The sequence below is a fragment of the Giraffa tippelskirchi genome, chromosome 14 (assembly GCF_054371585.1).
Source record: "Giraffa tippelskirchi isolate mGirTip1 chromosome 14, T2T-mGirTip1v1.2.pri, whole genome shotgun sequence".
NCBI classification, from domain to species: Eukaryota; Metazoa; Chordata; class Mammalia; order Artiodactyla; family Giraffidae; genus Giraffa; species Giraffa tippelskirchi.
The window spans coordinates 12,895,001-12,905,053 of NC_137288.1; the positions used below are offsets into that span (position 1 = coordinate 12,895,001).

At 74.0% G+C, this 10,053-nt stretch overlaps 1 long non-coding RNA gene across 2 annotated transcripts in view; it reads right to left on the bottom strand.

Moving 5' to 3' along the window:
- LOC145534297 (uncharacterized) overlaps nt 1–9,615 on the bottom strand; it is a 31,326-nt gene extending 21,711 nt beyond the window's left edge. Inside the window, exon 1 of one of the 2 annotated variants that reach the window (XR_014074434.1) lies at nt 8,865–9,615. This is a non-coding gene — a long non-coding RNA (uncharacterized LOC145534297). Of the gene's footprint in view, nt 1–8,807 lie in introns of both variants that reach the window. The other variant, XR_014074435.1, reaches the window with a different exon arrangement.
- Nucleotides 9,616–10,053: the final 438 nt, after the last annotated feature.

Genomic DNA, 10,053 nt, shown 5'->3' on the forward strand with positions numbered 1-10,053 from the left:
TGCCGGCAGGGCCTCTCCCACTCGCGACCTCGCCCGCCGAGCCGCCAGCGCGAGCCCGTCTCCCGGCTGTCAGGGTGTCTGCCCCTCCTCCCCCCTTTCCTCACTCTGCGCCGAGCTGGCGGTGCCCGCGTGTCCACCTGTCGGCCGGGCCTCTCGCACTCGCGACCTCTGCCGCCGAGCCGCCAGCGCGCGCGCGTCGCCCGCCTGGCAGGGACTCCGCCCCTCCTCCCTCCTTCCCTCACTCTGTCGCCGAGCTGGCGGTGCCCGCGGGTCCAGCTGTCGGCAGGGCCTCTCCCACTCGCGACCTCGCCCGCCGAGCCGCCAGCACGCGCCCGTCGCCCGGTTGTCAGGGTGTCTGCCCCTCCCCCCCTTCCCTCACTCTGCCGCCGAGCTGGCGGTGCCCGCGTGTCCACCTGTCGGCCGGGCCTCTCGCACTCGCGAACTTTGGCGCCCAGCCGCCGGCGCGCGCGCGTCGCCCGCCTGGCAGGGAGTCTGCCCCTCCCCCCCCTTCCCTAACTCGGCCGCAGAGCCGCCAGGAGCCGCGGGTCGACGAGCCCGACGGGGCTCTATCCCCTCCCCCCCTTCCCTAACCCTGTCGACGAGCTGCGGGTGCCCGCGGGTCCACCTGCGGGCAGGGCCTCTCCCACTCGCGACCTCGCCCGCCGAGCCGGCAGCGCGCGCCCGTCGCCCGGCTGTCAGGCTGTCTGCCCCTCCCCCCCTCCTCCCCTAACTCGGCCGCAGAGCCGCTTGGAGCCGCGGGTCGACGAGCCCGACGGGGTTCTAGCCCCTCCCCCCCTTCCCTAACTCCCCCCCTTCCCTAACCCTGTCGACGAGCTGCGGGTGCCCGCGGGTCCACCTGCGGGCAGGGCCCCTCCCACTCGCGACCTCGCCCGCCGAGACGGCAGCGCGCGCCCGTCGCCCGGCTGTCAGGCTGTCTGCCCCTCCCCCCCTCCTCCCCTAACTCGGCCGCAGAGCCGCCAGGAGCCGCGGGTCGACGAGCCCGACGGGGTTCTATCCCCTCCCCCCCTTCCCTAACTCCCCCCCCTTCCCTAACTCTCGACGAGCTGCGGGTGCCCGCGTGTCCACCTGCGGGCAGGGCCTCTCCCACTCGCGACCTCGCCAGCCGAGGCGCCAGCGCGCGCCCGTCGCCCGGTTGTCAGGCTGTCTGCCCCTCCCCCCCTTCCCTCACTCTGCCGCCGAGCTGGCGGTGCCCGCGTGTCCACCTGTCGGCCGGGCCTCTCGCACTCGCGACCTCTGCCGCCGAGCCGCCAGCGCGCGCGCGTCGCCCGCCTGGCAGGGACTCCGCCCCTCCTCCCTCCTTCCCTCACTCTGCCGCCGAGCTGGCGGTGCCCGCGTGTCCACCTGTCGGCCGGGCCTCTCGCACTCGCGACCTATGGCGCCCAGCCGCCAGCGCGCGCGCGTCGCCCGCCTGGCAGGGACTCCGCCCCTCCTCTCTCCTTCCCTCACTCTGCCGCCGAGCTGGCGGTGCCCGCGGGTCCAGCTGTCGGCCGGGCCTCTCCCACTCGCGACCTCGCCCGCCGAGCCGCCAGCACGCGCCCGTCGCCCGGTTGTCAGGGTGTCTGCCCCTCCCCCCCTTCCCTCACTCTGCCGCCGAGCTGGCGGTGCCCGCGTGTCCACCTGTCGGCCGGGCCTCTCGCACTCGCGAACTATGGCGCCCAGCCGCCGGCGCGCGCGCGTCGCCCGCCTGGCAGGGAGTCTGCCCCTCCCCCCCCTTCCCTAACTCGGCCGCAGAGCCGCCAGGAGCCGCGGGTCGACGAGCCCGACGGGGTTCTAGCCCCTCCCCCCCTTCCCTAACTCCCCCCCTTCCCTAACCCTGTCGACGAGCTGCGGGTGCCCGAGGGTCCACCTGTCGGCCGGGCCTCTCGCACTCGCGACCTCTGCCGCCGAGACAGCAGCGCGCGCCCGTCGCCCGGCTGTCAGGCTGTCTGCCCCTCCCCCACTCCTCCCCTAACTCGGCCGCAGAGCCGCCAGGAGCCGCGGGTCGACCAGCGCGACGGGGTTCTAGCCCCTCCCCCCCTTCCCTAACTCCCCCCCTTCCCTAACCCTGACGACGAGCTGCGGGTGCCCGCGTGTCCACCTGCCGGCAGGGCCTCTCCCACTCGCGACCTCGCCCGCCGAGCCGCCAGCGCGAGCCCGTCTCCCGGCTGTCAGGGTGTCTGCCCCTCCTCCCCCCTTTCCTCACTCTGCGCCGAGCTGGCGGTGCCCGCGTGTCCACCTGTCGGCCGGGCCTCTCGCACTCGCGACCTCTGCCGCCGAGCCGCCAGCGCGCGCGCGTCGCCCGCCTGGCAGGGACTCCGCCCCTCCTCCCTCCTTCCCTCACTCTGTCGCCGAGCTGGCGGTGCCCGCGGGTCCAGCTGTCGGCAGGGCCTCTCCCACTCGCGACCTCGCCCGCCGAGCCGCCAGCACGCGCCCGTCGCCCGGTTGTCAGGGTGTCTGCCCCTCCCCCCCTTCCCTCACTCTGCCGCCGAGCTGGCGGTGCCCGCGTGTCCACCTGTCGGCCGGGCCTCTCGCACTCGCGAACTTTGGCGCCCAGCCGCCGGCGCGCGCGCGTCGCCCGCCTGGCAGGGAGTCTGCCCCTCCCCCCCCTTCCCTAACTCGGCCGCAGAGCCGCCAGGAGCCGCGGGTCGACGAGCCCGACGGGGCTCTATCCCCTCCCCCCCTTCCCTAACCCTGTCGACGAGCTGCGGGTGCCCGCGGGTCCACCTGCGGGCAGGGCCTCTCCCACTCGCGACCTCGCCCGCCGAGCCGGCAGCGCGCGCCCGTCGCCCGGCTGTCAGGCTGTCTGCCCCTCCCCCCCTCCTCCCCTAACTCGGCCGCAGAGCCGCTTGGAGCCGCGGGTCGACGAGCCCGACGGGGTTCTAGCCCCTCCCCCCCTTCCCTAACTCCCCCCCTTCCCTAACCCTGTCGACGAGCTGCGGGTGCCCGCGGGTCCACCTGCGGGCAGGGCCCCTCCCACTCGCGACCTCGCCCGCCGAGACGGCAGCGCGCGCCCGTCGCCCGGCTGTCAGGCTGTCTGCCCCTCCCCCCCTCCTCCCCTAACTCGGCCGCAGAGCCGCCAGGAGCCGCGGGTCGACGAGCCCGACGGGGTTCTATCCCCTCCCCCCCTTCCCTAACTCCCCCCCCTTCCCTAACTCTCGACGAGCTGCGGGTGCCCGCGTGTCCACCTGCGGGCAGGGCCTCTCCCACTCGCGACCTCGCCAGCCGAGGCGCCAGCGCGCGCCCGTCGCCCGGTTGTCAGGCTGTCTGCCCCTCCCCCCCTTCCCTCACTCTGCCGCCGAGCTGGCGGTGCCCGCGTGTCCACCTGTCGGCCGGGCCTCTCGCACTCGCGACCTCTGCCGCCGAGCCGCCAGCGCGCGCGCGTCGCCCGCCTGGCAGGGACTCCGCCCCTCCTCCCTCCTTCCCTCACTCTGCCGCCGAGCTGGCGGTGCCCGCGTGTCCACCTGTCGGCCGGGCCTCTCGCACTCGCGACCTATGGCGCCCAGCCGCCAGCGCGCGCGCGTCGCCCGCCTGGCAGGGACTCCGCCCCTCCTCTCTCCTTCCCTCACTCTGCCGCCGAGCTGGCGGTGCCCGCGGGTCCAGCTGTCGGCCGGGCCTCTCCCACTCGCGACCTCGCCCGCCGAGCCGCCAGCACGCGCCCGTCGCCCGGTTGTCAGGGTGTCTGCCCCTCCCCCCCTTCCCTCACTCTGCCGCCGAGCTGGCGGTGCCCGCGTGTCCACCTGTCGGCCGGGCCTCTCGCACTCGCGAACTATGGCGCCCAGCCGCCGGCGCGCGCGCGTCGCCCGCCTGGCAGGGAGTCTGCCCCTCCCCCCCCTTCCCTAACTCGGCCGCAGAGCCGCCAGGAGCCGCGGGTCGACGAGCCCGACGGGGTTCTAGCCCCTCCCCCCCTTCCCTAACTCCCCCCCTTCCCTAACCCTGTCGACGAGCTGCGGGTGCCCGAGGGTCCACCTGTCGGCCGGGCCTCTCGCACTCGCGACCTCTGCCGCCGAGACAGCAGCGCGCGCCCGTCGCCCGGCTGTCAGGCTGTCTGCCCCTCCCCCACTCCTCCCCTAACTCGGCCGCAGAGCCGCCAGGAGCCGCGGGTCGACCAGCGCGACGGGGTTCTAGCCCCTCCCCCCCTTCCCTAACTCCCCCCCTTCCCTAACCCTGACGACGAGCTGCGGGTGCCCGCGTGTCCACCTGCCGGCAGGGCCTCTCCCACTCGCGACCTCGCCCGCCGAGCCGCCAGCGCGAGCCCGTCTCCCGGCTGTCAGGGTGTCTGCCCCTCCTCCCCCCTTTCCTCACTCTGCGCCGAGCTGGCGGTGCCCGCGTGTCCACCTGTCGGCCGGGCCTCTCGCACTCGCGACCTCTGCCGCCGAGCCGCCAGCGCGCGCGCGTCGCCCGCCTGGCAGGGACTCCGCCCCTCCTCCCTCCTTCCCTCACTCTGTCGCCGAGCTGGCGGTGCCCGCGGGTCCAGCTGTCGGCAGGGCCTCTCCCACTCGCGACCTCGCCCGCCGAGCCGCCAGCACGCGCCCGTCGCCCGGTTGTCAGGGTGTCTGCCCCTCCCCCCCTTCCCTCACTCTGCCGCCGAGCTGGCGGTGCCCGCGTGTCCACCTGTCGGCCGGGCCTCTCGCACTCGCGAACTTTGGCGCCCAGCCGCCGGCGCGCGCGCGTCGCCCGCCTGGCAGGGAGTCTGCCCCTCCCCCCCCTTCCCTAACTCGGCCGCAGAGCCGCCAGGAGCCGCGGGTCGACGAGCCCGACGGGGCTCTATCCCCTCCCCCCCTTCCCTAACCCTGTCGACGAGCTGCGGGTGCCCGCGGGTCCACCTGCGGGCAGGGCCTCTCCCACTCGCGACCTCGCCCGCCGAGCCGGCAGCGCGCGCCCGTCGCCCGGCTGTCAGGCTGTCTGCCCCTCCCCCCCTCCTCCCCTAACTCGGCCGCAGAGCCGCTTGGAGCCGCGGGTCGACGAGCCCGACGGGGTTCTAGCCCCTCCCCCCCTTCCCTAACTCCCCCCCTTCCCTAACCCTGTCGACGAGCTGCGGGTGCCCGCGGGTCCACCTGCGGGCAGGGCCCCTCCCACTCGCGACCTCGCCCGCCGAGACGGCAGCGCGCGCCCGTCGCCCGGCTGTCAGGCTGTCTGCCCCTCCCCCCCTCCTCCCCTAACTCGGCCGCAGAGCCGCCAGGAGCCGCGGGTCGACGAGCCCGACGGGGTTCTATCCCCTCCCCCCCTTCCCTAACTCCCCCCCCTTCCCTAACTCTCGACGAGCTGCGGGTGCCCGCGTGTCCACCTGCGGGCAGGGCCTCTCCCACTCGCGACCTCGCCAGCCGAGGCGCCAGCGCGCGCCCGTCGCCCGGTTGTCAGGCTGTCTGCCCCTCCCCCCCTTCCCTCACTCTGCCGCCGAGCTGGCGGTGCCCGCGTGTCCACCTGTCGGCCGGGCCTCTCGCACTCGCGACCTCTGCCGCCGAGCCGCCAGCGCGCGCGCGTCGCCCGCCTGGCAGGGACTCCGCCCCTCCTCCCTCCTTCCCTCACTCTGCCGCCGAGCTGGCGGTGCCCGCGTGTCCACCTGTCGGCCGGGCCTCTCGCACTCGCGACCTATGGCGCCCAGCCGCCAGCGCGCGCGCGTCGCCCGCCTGGCAGGGACTCCGCCCCTCCTCTCTCCTTCCCTCACTCTGCCGCCGAGCTGGCGGTGCCCGCGGGTCCAGCTGTCGGCCGGGCCTCTCCCACTCGCGACCTCGCCCGCCGAGCCGCCAGCACGCGCCCGTCGCCCGGTTGTCAGGGTGTCTGCCCCTCCCCCCCTTCCCTCACTCTGCCGCCGAGCTGGCGGTGCCCGCGTGTCCACCTGTCGGCCGGGCCTCTCGCACTCGCGAACTATGGCGCCCAGCCGCCGGCGCGCGCGCGTCGCCCGCCTGGCAGGGAGTCTGCCCCTCCCCCCCCTTCCCTAACTCGGCCGCAGAGCCGCCAGGAGCCGCGGGTCGACGAGCCCGACGGGGTTCTAGCCCCTCCCCCCCTTCCCTAACTCCCCCCCTTCCCTAACCCTGTCGACGAGCTGCGGGTGCCCGAGGGTCCACCTGTCGGCCGGGCCTCTCGCACTCGCGACCTCTGCCGCCGAGACAGCAGCGCGCGCCCGTCGCCCGGCTGTCAGGCTGTCTGCCCCTCCCCCACTCCTCCCCTAACTCGGCCGCAGAGCCGCCAGGAGCCGCGGGTCGACCAGCGCGACGGGGTTCTAGCCCCTCCCCCCCTTCCCTAACTCCCCCCCTTCCCTAACCCTGACGACGAGCTGCGGGTGCCCGCGGGTCCACCTGCGGGCAGGGCCCCTCCCACTCGCGACCTCGCCCGCGGAGACGGCAGCGCGCGCCCGTCGCCCGGCTGTCAGGCTGTCTGCCCCTCCCCCACTCCTCCCCTAACTCGGCCGCAGAGCCGCCAGGAGCCGCGGGTCGACCAGCGCGACGGGGTTCTAGCCCCTCCCCCCCTTCCCTAACTCCCCCCCTTCCCTAACCCTGACGACGAGCTGCGGGTGCCCGCGGGTCCACCTGCGGGCAGGGCCCCTCCCACTCGCGACCTCGCCCGCCGAGACGGCAGCGCGCGCCCGTCGCCCGGCTGTCAGGCTGTCTGCCCCTCCCCCACTCCTCCCCTAACTCGGCCGCAGAGCCGCCAGGAGCCGCGGGTCGACGAGCCCGACGGGGCTCTATCCCCTCCCCCCCTTCCCTCACCCTGTCGACGAACTGCGGGTGCCCGCGTGTCCACCTGCCGGCAGGGCCTCTCCCACTCGCGACCTCGCCCGCCGAGCCGCCAGCGCGAGCCCGTCTCCCGGCTGTCAGGGTGTCTGCCCCTCCTCCCCCCTTTCCTCACTCTGCGCCGAGCTGGCGGTGCCCGCGTGTCCACCTGTCGGCCGGGCCTCTCGCACTCGCGACCTCTGCCGCCGAGCCGCCAGCGCGCGCGCGTCGCCCGCCTGGCAGGGACTCCGCCCCTCCTCCCTCCTTCCCTCACTCTGTCGCCGAGCTGGCGGTGCCCGCGGGTCCAGCTGTCGGCCGGGCCTCTCCCACTGGCGACCTCGCCCGCCGAGCCGCCAGCACGCGCCCGTCGCCCGGTTGTCAGGGTGTCTGCCCCTCCCCCCCTTCCCTCACTCTGCCGCCGAGCTGGCGGTGCCCGCGTATCCACCTGTCGGCCGGGCCTCTCGCACTCGCGACCTATGGCGCCCAGCCGCCAGCGCGCGCGCGTCGCCCGCCTGGCAGGGAGTCTGCCCCTCCCCCCCTTCCCTAACTCGGCCGCAGAGCCGCCAGGAGCCGCGGGTCGACGAGCCCGACGGGGCTCTATCCCCTCCCCCCCTTCCCTAACCCTGTCGACGAGCTGCGGGTGCCCGCGGGTCCACCTGCGGGCAGGGCCTCTCCCACTCGCGACCTCGCCCGCCGAGCCGGCAGCGCGCGCCCGTCGCCCGGCTGTCAGGCTGTCTGCCCCTCCCCCCCTCCTCCCCTAACTCGGCCGCAGAGCCGCCAGGAGCCGCGGGTCGACGAGTCCGAAGGGGTTCTATCCCCTCCCCCCCTTCCCTAACTCCCCCCCTTCCCTAACTCTCGACGAGCTGCGGGTGCCGGCGTGTCCACCTGCGGGCGGGGCCTCTCCCAATCGCGACCTCGCCCGCCGAGCCGCCAGCGCGCGCCCGTCGCCCGGCTGTCAGGCTGTCTGCCCCTCCCCCACTCCTCCCCTAACTCGGCCGCAGAGCCGCCAGGAGCCGCGGGTCGACGAGCCCGACGGGGTTCTATCCCCTCCCCCCCTTCCCTAACTTCCCCCCTTCCCTAACTCTCGACGAGCTGCGGGTGCCCGCGTGTCCACCTGCGGGCAGGGCCTCTCCCACTCGCGACCTCGCCAGCCGAGGCGCCAGCGCGCGCCCGTCGCCCGGTTGTCAGGCTGTCTGCCCCTCCCCCCCTTCCCTCACTCTGCCGCCGAGCTGGCGGTGCCCGCGTGTCCACCTGTCGGCCGGGCCTCTCGCACTCGCGACCTCTGCCGCCGAGCCGCCAGCGCGCGCGCGTCGCCCGCCTGGCAGGGACTCCGCCCCTCCTCCCTCCTTCCCTCACTCTGCCGCCGAGCTGGCGGTGCCCGCGTGTCCACCTGTCGGCCGGGCCTCTCGCACTCGCGACCTCTGCCGCCGAGCCGCCAGCGCGCGCGCGTCGCCCGCCTGGCAGGGACTCCGCCCCTCCTCCCTCCTTCCCTCACTCTGCCGCCGAGCTGGCGGTGCCCGCGGGTCCAGCTGTCGGCCGGGCCTCTCCCACTCGCGACCTCGCCCGCCGAGCCGCCAGCACGCGCCCGTCGCCCGGTTGTCAGGGTGTCTGCCCCTCCCCCCCCTTCCCTCACTCTGCCGCCGAGCTGGCGGTGCCCGCGTGTCCACCTGTCGGCCGGGCCTCTCGCACTCGCGACCTATGGCGCCCAGCCGCCGGCGCGCGCGCGTCGCCCGCCTGGCAGGGACTCCGCCCCTCCTCCCTCCTTCCCTCACTCTGCCGCCGAGCTGGCGGTGCCCGCGTGTCCAGCTGTCGGCCGGGCCTCTCCCACTCGCGACCTCGCCCGCCGAGCCGCCAGCGCGCGCCCGTCGCCCGGTTGTCAGGCTGTCTGCCCCTCCCCCCACTTTCCTCACTCTGCCGCCGAGCTGTCGGTGCCCGCGGGTCCACCTGCCGGCCGGGCCTCTCCCACTCGCGACCTCGCCAGCCGAGCCGCCAGCGCGCGCGCGTCGCCCAGTTGTCAGGGTCTCCGCCCCTCCCCCCCTCCTTCCCTCACTGGGCCGCAGAGCGGCCAGCGCCCGCGGGTCGAGCACCCGGACGGACCTCTCCCACTCGCGACCTCTGCCGCCGAGCTGCCGTGTTGATCCCGCTCGACCTCACCCGAGTGGGCTCTCGGCTCGCCCTGCCTTCCGGGGTTGATCTGGTCTCGGCGACCGAGCCGCCAGATCGACCCGTTCTCTTCCGTTTGCTTTTTCTTTTTCAGGTGCGTCGGGTTTGTTGGTTGCGGTTATGTGAGGGACGAGTGCGTGCTTTTGCTTTTGAGGCGCTGCTATATGAACGCGTCGTTTCAAATCCAAGTCTCTTCATTTGTGCCGTTGCTCAACGTTGCTTTTGCCGAAAGAGCCGTCGTCCGGGTCACAAAAGGGCTTTCTCCTGGCGTGCCCAAAGATGGTGACGGGGACACGGACGGGGATGCTGGCGAGTTGTTGTTCTGGGGCGTGTGCTCACACCGTCTGACGTGGGCCTGCGATCCCCCTCGGATGGGAGTGCATTCCGCTGCTCCGTGGGTGGGGAGTCAAGAATCCTTCCCGTCCCGTCCGTCCGTGCGTCCGTCATCCCTCGCCCAGGGACGTTCTCGAGAAGTGTGGGCGGATCCCGTTCTCCTGTCTGCGCCGTTGACTGAGCGGAGAAACGCGAACTAGGATGGGCTCCGTCTGGCAACGAGTCCCCGTCGGTCGCCCACTAAGCTCCTATGCTGGGGCTGGCTCACTGGATAGCTGGTTGGGGGTCGGGCGCCACCTGCCTGTCGGGCGCTTTTTCAGAGGGTCTTGGGGCGGGGCGACCACGGATGGAGCCGGCCCGGGCCGGCTAACTCTTGAATGCCTTGAGGCTGTGGAAGGAGGCGGTGTGGGAGGGGCACCTTGGGACAGAGGTCAAGGGGGCGGGGATAGGTAGCCACTTCGGCTTTTCGGTTTGGGTGGGAAATCTTGACGAAACTTAACTGGATTCGAGAAAACGGGCATTGGATCCCAAGGGAATCGACTTCCTTCTCTCTGGCCTGATCACTTCGCATGGGGGAATCTTAGTTCTCCCGCCAAGGATGTTGAAACCAAGACGTGACAGGTCACGCGGGTCCAGTCTCTCCAGTGAGGTTCAGGGGCAGAACACAAGGGTCAAAGTTCGCCTCGTGACAACGAAACCCTGCGCACCCACCCCACTCCTCCGCCACCCCACCCCCCCCCCCCCCGCGCCGGCCAAATCGGAACACTCCCTTGTCTGCCCAAGACAAGTGCTGGCCGGTGGTGGCTGAGGTGAGGGGGGCAGACTCCCGTTGCACGGGAGTGAGCTT